Below are 12,175 nucleotides of genomic sequence, written 5' to 3'. Positions count from 1 at the left end.
AGAGAGAGAGAGAGAGAGAGAGAGAGAGGAAATGATAAGCAGCAAAGGGCCACAGGTTGAAGTTGAACGTGCGGCCAATGCGTCGAGGAGTAAACCTCTGTAGACTGATCTCATGAAATGGCATTGAATATCAATATGTCTGTCTGCTTCACCTATTTCAATGAAAAGAATGTCAATTTCAATTTTCAGTCATTACATAAGATTACTATGCACGACTGTGGCTACTCATGTTGAATGTATTATCATTGATAATCACATGCACTTGTAAACTGTCATTGGTAGTGATAGCTCAATCGTTATCAAATAGAGAATGATTGATCATTGAAAGAGACTTCACAAAGTGATTGATCATACAGAAGTAATGAATGTGCCTCTAATGGGCATTTTACAGATTGCTTTGTAGACTGCCAAACTATCAGTCAAACATTTTTACATATGTTTATTTAGTTTATAGTTTGTCTATTTTGTTATTATTTTGTTGTATGATCTTGAATATTGTAGTTACTGTGTTATCTTTATTTGATTTTTGTGGGTGGTGATGAGGGGGGGATAATTTTTCCAAATTGTATGTTTGGTGTTGTGTTAAAGTTAAATAAAAAACGTTAACATAGAAACTTCTATTATTAGATTCTGTCACTTATTGGTTTTTCATCCCACCCTTCTCTAGAAAACTGGTACTCATGGTCTTAAGAACATACTGAGTGACAAACTTGTCTGGTTCAGTTGGTCAGCATCTTTTTGCATTGGGTCCAACTTAGGCGAGTAACCAGGTTCCCGCCCCAACAATAATTTTTTGCCATCCTAATTACTAATGGCATTTGGAATTATGCCCCATCCCGCAGAAAATACTTGGTAATGCAGCCTTTGCCATTAAACTTGAGGACCAGATTCTCTCCATATTGAGCTTTTGAGTGCCCTTCTCTGTGAGACTTGTGGAGTGAGCAGTCTTTGTTCTACAAAGAGGAAGCGCCTTTAGTGCCTTTAGAAGGCAATTTCATAGCCTCCCTCAGAGCTCAATACAAAAACACATACTGTATATTTCATAAGGCTTTGCCAAAGCCTGACTTACAGGTACCTCACACTGCTGCAAGCCTTCCTCTAGACAGGACTTGATTCTGACACAGAGAGAGAGAAGGGCTGGATGGCAGGAGGATGGATGATGGATGGATGTATGAGTGATGTATGGAGTAAAAATATTTCACCTGAAGCCCTCTGGCTTCTGGAGCTAGCTGTCAGAATGCAGCACCACGGCACAGTGGAGATGAAACTTTACCAAGTCTTGATAAAAAAAAAAAAAAAAAAATCAGAGAACTTTTTGTTTTTTAAAGTGGGGCTAAAAATGCTGTTCTTACTCGAGACACATAAAGCACGCAATAGATACCCACTGAGTAAAATATAACTTTATAAAACTTTACCGCTACTGTACTTAAGTTTCGCTCTATGTTTTGTTCAATCGAGAGTTTTAAGAGACACCCACACACTGTGAGATCTGATGGGCTGATGTGTTGTGAAATACTGCAGTAATAAATCGTCCCGATTCGTGGCCGAACAACACTGGCAACAATGGTATTGACAATATGAGGAGGTGTAAGAATGAGAGAACATAGCTTAAAAAAAGGTTCAAGACAATCTTTTTTTGGATTGAGGAAACTAAATCTTTTTTTATTGAAAAATCAGACTCAATGCTGCACTCGAGGGAAATAAAGAGGAGTTAGCTGCAAGAGACATTGTTTGCACCCCGTGAGGAGAAGGATTACGGGCCAGCGGGATGGTGCCCCTGAGGTGAGTCTGGAGGTGGGACTATGAGCGGACGGAGAGGGAGGCAAACTGGGTCAGACAACAAAGGAAAAGAAGGTGTTGAGGTGTTCTTCAAGTTACAAATATGGCTTCAGCAAAGATCTGGCATCACCTGCTCCGTTCTAATAAATTCAAATATCCCTATATAAAAATTTAAAAAAAAAATCCCTTTTAGGACATAATCACTGGCTTGTGTGGCTGTGGAAATGTTTCTCACACACACAGCCAGAAAAAAATCCAGCTCCTACCACCCTGTGAATCCCAGTTCACTGTAATAGATCAACACAGCTTGCACTGTATCTCAGCCTGTGCCCTATTTTTCAGCCTTGCGCCTCAAGCCTGATATTCTAATCAGTCCGTCCAAACATTTGCAATGTGGCGATCGCAACATTCATGCAAATTCAACCGATCGCCATAAAAGTAGTGAGACTCGTAATTTTGACCAATCACCACAACTTTAACCAATAACTGAAGTTTCCCGCGACTTCGACCAATCACAGCCGTCCCACGTGTCAGACATTGCGTCAGTATGTGATGCTGAGAGCCACTGACCAAGTGGGAGTGACAACGGGATGACGCAACTCAGATACGTCGCCAGATTCATTTCCTTGTTTCTGATATGAAGATGAGACATGTACCAACAAAACGTACAGCTCCAGCCTAACCATGCTGCATTAATCTCACTTGGTCCCGTAACAGTGGACTTTGTTTCCACTCTGTTTAAAATGGCATAAATCTGTGTGCAAAGAGCAGTAAAAGATAGGTGGGAAAGAGAGATAGCTTTGTACAAAAAAACAGAACCAGATATAAAAAAGTTCAGGTACAATCAGTTTTAGAGTTTGTTCAGCACACTGCTGAGGTTTCTAAATAATTCACTGGGTGCTTAAATAGCTCCTTGCTTCAGGTACTGCGAGTTTGGGTGGCACAGGCTGCGAGGCTTGCTGATCGGGCACAGACACGCACAGGGTTGTTTTAATTAGTTTATGAGCTGAAATGAGATGAATGTTCTTTTTATTTTCTCACTGCTTTGCTTGTGTCATTAACTTTTAAGCTTTCATCCTGCAAGCCGTCTTGGTTGCTCGTTTTTTTATTCCCAACAGTTTTCTTTTTTTATTTCTGGCCTACTGTTTTCCAAACTATTCTTTCTATACAGTTTTCAGCCTTGTTGTCCCTCTTGCCACCTCCTTTTATTCTCTCTTCCTTGCTCCTTCTTTCTTGCATATTCTCCACCTCTCTTCCTTTACACTAGGCCTATCTGGTCTCAGTGCGACCATTAATAATGCAACAAAGCTGGGGTTCTTTGGAGCTCATTTTTAACTGTTTGTTTTTGCAATGACGTCTGAAACACAAGCCCTTGTTAGAAGGGATCTTGTAATAATGTGCTACCGATGATAGTATTCCTACTTACCTTAAGCTTTGGGCACTTCCTCTTATAACAGCACTTTTTTGTCCAACAGTGAAATTAAAAGGACATTGTTTTTGCTTTAATAGCATATGCATTTGAGAAATAGTATAGAGGACGAGCTTTGGGGTCTATTAGATGGGTGCTATTACTAAACAACCATTACACACAAAAAAGGGGGAGGTGTACATTTCAAATATGCATATTACACTCCTTGGCGTCAGTAGCTGAGTTTTTTTTATAACACAGGTGACGACTATTTGATAACATCTTCAATATTCACATTGTGGGTCTAATTTTAGTTTAAAGTACTGATTATCATATTTCATGTCATACTGACCTGTCACAGCACCCATGATGATACCAACTTAACAGCAGTCTTTTATCAGCGTTGCTGACGGAACAGATGCCAATTATTCTCACTTGGCTCTGTTGAGCCTGGCAAGCTTGTTGATTTAACAAATTGACTAAACACTACCCAATTTAATCTCCTTTGATATTTATTATAAGAATATATTTCAAAAGTAGGCACTTTTCAAGGCAAAATGCACAGATGTCAGTACAGCAATAGGTCAGCAGGTATCAGCAGACCCACGTCTCTGCCTGCTCAGGAAGGTTCCTGTCTCTCTTAAAAAAGGAAACATTTGTACTATTTTTTTTAAAGCACATGTTGCTATGACATTTTTAGACTAGAATTTTATGCAATATAATATCTGACTTCACAATGTACCACACTACAATGTCAAATTTAAAACATTTATTAACATAATGTAACAACATATCTTCAGTCAATTGGAAACATAAGCAAAATAACATGCAATCTAGTTTCTCTTTTGTAAATGCAGTCTTTACAAAAAAAAAAAAAAAATCAAGATTCAAGTTCACAACAAAACAAACAAAAATAAAAACAGCCATGTCCATAGTCTTCTCTGAACAAGTAAGTGTCTTAACAAAACTTTTTCCGAACTATACTACACAGATAACTGCCATGTTAGTCGTGCTGCCAGTGGAAGAATATAGTACAAGCACGTAGCAGAGCTTGCAAACTGTGGCTTTTTTTTGACAACGTGAACGTTGTCAACATAACTCACTGGAAATCCAAAATACTTCTACACCGGCGACTTCAGTGAAAAAGGAGCGGGTTCAAGTTCTGGCGATGGGTCTCCTGAATCTGCAGTTGCCATGCTATCTTTTGGCTGGCTGTAGCTAAATTAGAGGAGGTTGACTCAGAGCAGCACTTCAACACTAGAGTTGACAAACTGACCGAAGGGCCGGTTAAGTAACGCAAGTCGATCACTGAACCGGGAGAATGAACCGACTCACTCCTGTTTTGCAATTGGTGTATGCTCCGTTGTATGTGTGTGTTTGTGTGTGTGGCTGGTCTTCTTCTGCTACTGTGTGTGTAGGAATCTAGCTCATACGTGACAAGGGGGCATTGCAGCATTGACAATTCCATTTTTTAATTTGAAATTCAAAATTGTGACTTAATTTTTGTCAATTTCGATTGAAAATCAAAATTGTGACACCCTTAACCATTAAAATGGGCTACAGTTCAAGTACAGTGCCCTATTTTAACTAGCTAACAATGTCACATTTGTCTTTACTATATGGACCAGTCATGTAGCACTACTGTTTGTTTATGTATCGTTTGTCCATTTGTCCTTAAAAATGGTAATAAATAGCGTTATGAAATCTTTAATGAAAAACCTCAGTCAAACTAAAAACAAAATGCTTCATGCAAAAGTCAATTATGCAACTTAGGTACTACTGCTGCTGCCTCTTCAGGTTAATCTTATGCTGGTGGTACCACGCTGTCAAATATCAGCTAATTCTTGACCAAACCAAGAACCTTTCACATCACAACAAACATATTTCCCCATACTGTATTCCCCCAGATACTGTTCTAATGCCGTGTTAACGTGGTCTGCATTGGCTACAGATATGGTTTCACTGCAATTGTCACTAGTTTAACTTTTAGTTGTGAGGAAAACTTAGTAGAAACTGGAGAGATGGGTCAAACTTCATAGACATTTCTACTTCAAGCTCCTGCCAGTTGGATTTTTTTTTAGGGCTTTGCACACCTGTTCATTTGGGTTAGTATGTACTGTATCTGTTTCCATGAGTGGGAGTAAGCAGCTGAATTTGTCTGCCACATGCAAGTGTGTCAATTCATCTATTTTTTCAGGTTGTGGCAGCAGCTGGGTAGTATCATTGTGGTCATCTACTTTTCCTCTCTCTTTCTGACATTGCATACTTATGTTGGAATTTTAGACATAAAATCTCAGTTCTTCTCAGAAACAAATCAGCCATACCGCTTCCTTCAAACTCCCTTGTTCTTTCTTGCATGTACACACTGAGTGAGAGAGAGATGGAAAGAGCAGATAGTGTCCTCTTAGATCATCCAGACATCAATGACTTGTCACAGACTAGTCCCTTCTGTCAGCCCACAGCGGATAAAGAGCCACAGAAGTCTTCCTAGCACACAATGACACAAAGCCATCCTCATAGGGAGCGAGATCAACAAATACACACATATGCATGTACACACACTGAATACACAAACAGTGACTGACTGTTAGGTCACAGATTTTTCTTCACACTGGCAAATAGAGCTCAGTTGCAGACGTGCCAAACTGCAAGATACAGTAAAAACACACCCTGAAGAAAAAGTAATATTTTGCTTTTGAGGGTTAATTTTAACCGGAAGACCAAAGAAAAAAAAAAAAAACTCTACAGGAATGTTAGCCAAAAGAAATAAGCATAGTTTCTTTCAGAATGAAGATGACACCATGACATGCATCCAGATATGAATCTAGAATCGCAGTCGTCGCCCCCCCTCCCCCCCGCAAACTCCGCGTATGGTTTCGTCCGTCCCTCATTAGGGCCGAGCACCAAACGTTGATACTTTATGGCACCGACCGAAAATAATCCCATCCTATGCGTATCAAAAAATGATTTATCTTTTGGTGCCAAATTTCGGTTGCAAAAGTGTAAGCGCAAGCTTAACTGTCCTCTCTGCATATTGACAGAGAGTGAAACTCATGCACGCACGCAGATTGCTTGCTCTCTTTTTTTAAATGAGTCAAAAGCACAAAGCAAAACCTAGCCTCTACTTTTAATGATATTAAACAAAGAGAAATGTTCTCCCGTCGTCTTAAAATGGTAACACAAGAGCAGCCTACTTCCTTGTTTACAGCAGCTAAAAGCTTTGTTTGTCTCGTGACCCGAGTGTCTCATCACACCCCTGCTTTCAAGTTTATTTTAATATGTATCAGTTCAAAATTCTTTGAAACGCTTCACATCAGCATGAATTGAAACCGCGCCCTTTTCGAGCAACATCACAACCCTAAAGCATACCGGTAATTCAGATGAAGAGAATGCAATCGTTTTTTCCATCAAGAAAAATGCTGCGGTGCCCTGTTACCTTACATAAACAGCACTAGTATTAGATTGGTAAATTAGACTTAAGGTATCAATACTGGTAGGTGTATTGTAAGTTGGATTGGTGCTACCCTAGTAATCTCTAGTAACCCTAGTTAGTTGATCCCACTGAGTCTTAATATGATATAACCAAATGCAACATGTGGATAACAATCAGTGTTTCTTGCTGAAAGGCTTTGAAAACATAAACCTTAAAATGGTCTGATGTGGTGAACTGCCCTGGTTTCTCTGACTTCATTTTAATCCATTCACAGGCTACTAGTCTTTTTTTCAGGGCCATCGTAACACCCGCCATCAGTGAGTCATTAAATAAACATAAAGTGGACACTAAGCAGTAACACCGAAGAAAATATGAAAATACACTTCATACTAAGGAGTAAACCAAACTCCTCAATAGTTTGTGTTTTATTGGTCCATATCAGAGACTTCCATTTGGGACATGTGGCGACCTTTTAACAGGCAGCAAGTTAAATACAGTCAAGCACAGCTAACAGATAGCAAGAAGTAAAGTCAAGAGGGCAAACAAAGAGATTTTTTTGCACAAATTGGGACTAAGACATATGGCCTGAATTGATAACAAAAGAAAGTCAAGGAGGGGACTTCATTTGCAGATGATAAAGCAGGTGGACAAAGACTGTGTGTAATATCATGCATGCATCCTCTTCCTTCCAAGTAGTGCTACAAATACAAAAAACAGCCTCACCGTATGAGTCACTCAGCCTAAGTCACACAGAAGAAGTTCAAACAGGTGAGAGTTAAAATGACAAGGAAAATGAACACTGTGGTTTGCCGTGTGGAGAATAAAATACCAGCGAAGGCGGCGTGTGTGAATGCTTTGAGTTGCATACGTGTGTGTGTGTGTGTGTGTGTGAGTTTGTAGATGTACAACTGAGTTAAATTAGGAATTAGAGCAGGGAAGAGAGGAGAATGACTGCATTCAGTGCGGGTCAGTACTCAGTGCGCATCCTCCCTCTGTTTCCCTCTGAGACTGCTATAAAGGAATATGTGATGTGGATGGAGAGGGGGGGGGGGGGGGGGGGGGGGGGGGGGGGGGGGGGCTACGACGACAAAAAGAATCTTATATCACTGTGGCGTTCAGAAAGAGCGGGTGTTATTTTATGCCAACCGTGTCCACAAAACCTAATCAAAACATACAGATGTTTGCACACCTGCAACAAGAGGAAGGTGTGTGAGAAATTTATAATACCCAAGAAAGAAGTCCAGATGTGATATGGGAAAATTTGTTGCAGTTTGTTCTGCAGGCAGGGAGTTTTTGTTCTCAATTTTCCTAAATGGCTCCCGGCTTTAAGGTTGATAGTTTATTTAGGAAATACTAGATATTGGCACGATTGTCCTGCTAAACAAAGGTATTTACTGGCACAAAGTGGGGATGGGCGATATATCAATATTATATCAATATCGTTATGAGACTAGATATTGTCTTAGATTTTGAAAATCGTAATATGACAGTGCTGTCTCTGCATTACAGTAAAGTGATGTAGTTATCTGAACTAACCACTTTTCTAGCTGTTTTATTTATTCCCATTACCCACATAGTCATTATATCCACATTAATTGGTAATTATCTAAAATATCATTGTGACATTTTTTTTTGAAAGCACTAATTGTCAACCCTACAATAATGCCCCAATATTGACATTGATGACTTTGGTCAAGAATATCGTGATATCTGATTTTCTCGCCGAGCCCTAGCTCAAAGTACTGTGCACAAACAGAAAACATATCTTTAATAGTAAACAATGGCAAAAAGACCATTTACTGAAGTACAGCCAGAAGAGCTCTGCCTGAGGATCTCAAGCTGTTTTCTGGCTCATGCGGGATAGAAAAATCATTAAGGTCTGTAGGCACAAGGCCTAGATGAGCTTTCAAATTCATCAGCTAAATGCTATACTCAAATTTCCAAAGAGACCACTAACCACTGAAGTGAAACTGGGATACATGTAATTAGTGTCTCCCTGTCTGGTGACTGCATTCTGAAGACATAAAATCATGGATTACTTTCTCCATGTTGGCAAAGGTTAGGTTTAATTTTTGGATCCATTCCTCATAAACAGAAATGCATTCTTTACTTACTTATCAAACAGGAGGTTGATGTGTTGTTCTTTATAGTTACGATAAAAAAAAAAAAAAAAATTACTTTGTGGTTCAAAAACACAAATGAGTCTGAATAAGTTTCTGTGAGGAATTTGAAAAGGAATGGCAGCTTTAAAACTGGACTGTGTTTAATGCTGTGAATTAAACTCTTTAAAAAAATAATTAAATAAAAAAGGCACAAAGTCAGGCAGCCTGAGGCATTATGATCTGCTGCTCTTCGTCATTGCTATTCTTGCATTGTGTTCATGACCACTTTGGGTCTCACTTTAAATGGATGGATACTTCGTCCATCAAAGAATTCTTGCACAAAGACTTTCAGTTATTCTCCATAGTGGAAGCTGTGATGGACGGCCTTTAAAAAAGCAAATTACATACTGTTCATAAATGGATTTCAAGGTTCAAATGGTCATTGAAACAATTGAAGGTTTGTGTCAACAATTAGGCCTTTAAAAGTTTTGAAAAGGGAATGGATGGCATTTAATTGGTGAAAATTTATTGAAACGAGTGATTGCGAGTTGTTTGTGCTTCAAGTGAAAAAAACGACACATAGTGGCACTTAAATATCAAATGTTTGCTATCAATGTCCTCCTGATAGTCAATTTTAATTTATTTAAAACCATGTTACATGATATCTTCTTTCACTAATTGGTCACTCTCTCTGCACAGCTTGTGGCACATAACTGCTCAGACAAATTACCAAGTGAAGGCACATCTGTGCCAGGGTATTATCGTCTGATTTCTGGGATACATTCCGCTCCATTTGCCGCACGTGGCACAGCCGTCTTAAATCTGGGTGTTGCCAAATCCTCTGCCGGCCAGAGAAAGCCTGTGGCTCAAAGATGAAAAGGGAGAGGAGAAAGTGAGGGGCACGGGGGGGATGACAGGGAAGGAAGAGGTTGAGTCAGCGTGGAGGACACACAGTGGCAAGAGTCCTTTAGGGGAAAGACATGGCCGTGACAACTTTCAGAGAGGCATCACGCTAATGATAGTCACTTAGTGTGAATGGACGAGACAATATGGGAATTCCTATGGGGGAGAGGAGTGGAGGTACCACTCTGTGGCTTAGCGGGACATTATTAAAGCATCTTTGTTTGAAATTAAATTAGTCAAAGTAAATTATATAAAAAAAAATTTAAAAAAAATTGTATTCAATAAGCTGTCCCTGCTAAGTAATGCTTTAGGGCTGAGTTTCTTTCTGCACAACCTGAGCTGCCAACCAATCAATTCCAAGATTTTTTGAACTGCTGGCTAATCTCATTAAGCCATCTAGGCCTGTGCGTTGCAAGTAGGGTTGGGCATCGAGAACTGATTCCTGTTTGGAATCGTTTAAAAAAAAAAAAAAAAAAAAAAATTACGATTCCAGGGAGAATCTAACATGCGCAAGTTTTGGTTTCCGCAGCAGCAGGCGCTTGTTGTGTTGCAGCAATGGAGCACAGTAAGCATCGCTGTAGTGGGGCTTTATTTTGCGTTATAATAACTCTGTAAAATTGCAACCCACCATTGAATCCAAATAAAAAAAATCCTCTTATTTTTAAAATAACAATGTGACCTGTTTCAACTTCACCCCTCAAAGAATCAGAATCGATAAGAACCAGAATCGAAATTGGAATCAGAATTGCTAAACAAAAAAAAAAAACTTCCTTTGCACCGTAAATATCTTTATTGCCAAAAACAAGCATAAGCATCTGAAATAAAATATTTTACAATTTTGCAGCAATTGAAGCTTCCGCACGCAACTTGGGCTGCACAACATTTCATTTTTTTGTATCTTCACCATATGAACAGGTGCAATACACACGAGTGTTAGTTGAAAGAAAATATAAGTAGAAAACGTTTTTTTTTTTTTCCCGGTGCCTTTTATATTTAATTCAATGTGCTCAAAAGAATTTTTGAAAAGATTTCCTTTCATTTCCTACAGACACAATACATTACATTATAGTACTTATACATTAGTGAAGAATAGCCCCACATCTTCAGAAACACACAAACTCAAACTCCTCTGTACACTGTCTACGGTGTAGTTCAGGGTTGATTTGATGAGACACATTTCATTCACCACAAACAACCACAGCTGTTGCCAAGAACACAGAGGCCTTGCGAGCCAACGCAGTGCAACACATCTGCACCACCAATAATGTTAGTACAATAAAAAAACAAAAACAAAAAAAAACAAAAACACAAGTTCCACCCATCAATAGGCCTACCTTTATGCGTCAACACAGAATTTAATCAGCGAAATGAAATCATCTGCAGGAGTGCATCAAAGCAGATAGCAACCTGCTCTATGCACACCGGCGAATCACCGTACATCTGCTGTTGAGTTTCTCTGTTAAACCATGACCACATGTTGTCTTTTCAATCCAAATCCATCAGTCTGCCACATCTTCTAAACCTGCATTAACAGATACACAAACTGGCACCTGCAAGTCTCACGACACACATCTGTTTAGCAAAGCATTAATCAGAGAGAAACTATTCCACTCGTTGCTTATTAACCCAACTAGCATCCACACAAATAAGTCAGCTGTTTTACCTTAAGGTGTGTCTTCTTTTTCTTCTTTGATGGCAAAGCGATATTAAATTCCATGGCAAGGAGCAGATGGGATTAGCTAATCTTGCTGTTCCTCTTTAGGCCACAAATCCCAATTTGGAGGAGATCACAGGTGTGCGCTAATCAAACTAGGTTTCACATTTCGCTAGCTAGTTAGCTCGTCGATTAGCACATTGGCAGCTCCAGTGTGGCAGTTTTGTAAATTAGCTACCAACTGCTTTAGCGTTAGGGTTTCGTGTATTGACGTAGGTTAACGTTATCCTTTAGACTATGCTGTAATTTATCTAGTAACATTGGTTATCTGTTCTTTTACACTAGCGTTAGCTAGCTATGTCAATTCTCCAGCGCAGCCCGTTTCCAGCAACTTTGGGTTTCCCGATAAATGCCATCGAGCCGGTCTTGTGTTAAAGTCTGTTTCCCCATTGAATTTAATCACCTCATCTTCACCTGCACCCGACCTTGGCCCTAAACTGCTCAAATTGAGCCATCCAAAACGTTGGCCCATATCTCTTCGTTGTGCTCAACAGGGTCACCGTGTGACGGCGAATTAAACGGATAGGGATTACCCATAGACCGTTGATATTAACGGTCTATGGGATTACTTGATAATTCGCCGTTCGCTAAACTCCGCCCCCCTTGGTTACTGTTGCTACGCATGTAGCAATCTTTCCATTCTGAGATAGTCTATGGGAAGATTGCAACCATCAATTTTGCTGGCTGGAATAATAACCGCCAATGGCAGTTTTTAGTTGTTAGCTAGCTAATTAAGCTAATTCGTTGAGTTGTTCATCGCTCTCTGACTGACTTTTAGCTATACTTTTCCAGTTTATGTCGACGTTCACACCGCAAATCGTAATGCTTAATTCGGA

General features: G+C 39.6%; 1 long non-coding RNA gene across 1 annotated transcript in view; it reads right to left on the bottom strand.

Moving 5' to 3' along the window:
- The window catches only part of LOC116702536 (uncharacterized), a 63,400-nt gene extending 51,521 nt beyond the window's left edge, over positions 1-11,879 (bottom strand). Inside the window, exon 1 of the long non-coding RNA XR_004335187.1 lies at positions 11,289-11,879. This is a non-coding gene — a long non-coding RNA (uncharacterized LOC116702536). The remainder of the gene's footprint in view (positions 1-11,288) is intronic.
- Between the last annotated feature and the right edge of the window lie 296 nt (positions 11,880-12,175).

Source organism: Etheostoma spectabile, chromosome 15 (assembly GCF_008692095.1).
Source record: "Etheostoma spectabile isolate EspeVRDwgs_2016 chromosome 15, UIUC_Espe_1.0, whole genome shotgun sequence".
NCBI classification, from domain to species: Eukaryota; Metazoa; Chordata; class Actinopteri; order Perciformes; family Percidae; genus Etheostoma; species Etheostoma spectabile.
Note: the sequence above shows the minus strand (reverse complement) of the source record. Positions and strands in the feature narration are given on the sequence as shown.